Source organism: Otolemur garnettii, unplaced genomic scaffold (assembly GCF_000181295.1).
Source record: "Otolemur garnettii isolate 467f Iridium unplaced genomic scaffold, OtoGar3 scaffold00321, whole genome shotgun sequence".
NCBI classification, from domain to species: Eukaryota; Metazoa; Chordata; class Mammalia; order Primates; family Galagidae; genus Otolemur; species Otolemur garnettii.
This window is the reverse complement of record NW_003852716.1, coordinates 432797-433601: the sequence shown is the minus strand read 5'-3', so window position 1 is coordinate 433601 and position 805 is coordinate 432797.

The following is an 805-nucleotide window of genomic DNA, read 5'->3' as shown; positions in this document are numbered from 1 at the left end:
TTATCAAAAGCTTTTTCTGCATCAATTGAGAGAATCATATGGTCTTTGTTTTTTAATTTTTTTATGTGATGAATTATATTTATAGATTTACATATGTTGAACCATCCTTGAGATCCTGAGATAAAACCCACTTTGTTGTGGTGTATAATTTGTTTGATGTGTTGCTGGATTCTCTTGGTTAGGAACTTATTGAATATTTTCACATCAGTATGCATTAGTGATATTGGTCTATAATTTTCTTTTCTTGTTGGGTTTTTTCCTGGTTTTGGAATCAAGGTGATGTTTGCTTCATAGAATGTGTTGGGTAGTATTCCTTCTTTTTCTGTATTTTGGAAATTGTTACATAATATAGGTTCTAGTTCCTCTTGAAATGTGTGGTAGAATTCTGATGTGAATTTCCTTCAGTTTTTTATATTTCTGAGAATAAAGTTTCTTGTAATATTCATTAAGAATGCTTTGAATTTCTAAGGGATCTTTAGTTATTTCGTCTTTACCATTTCCGATTGACAAGATTAGAGTGTACTCTTTTCTTCCTCATTAGGTTAGCCAAAGTTTTGTCTATTTTATTGTTATTTTCCAAAAACTAACTTTTTGATTTATTGATCTGCTGTTTAATACTTTTGTTCTCTATTTCATTTAATTCTGCTCTAATTTTGGTTATTTCTTTTTCTATTGTGTTTGGGATTGGAATTTTCTTCCTTTTCCAGTTGCTTGAGATGTCCCATTAAGTTGTTAACCTCCTGTCTTTCTGTTCTCTTGAGGAAGGCTTGCAGTATACCAGAGGTTCTGATAATTTGTGTCTTCA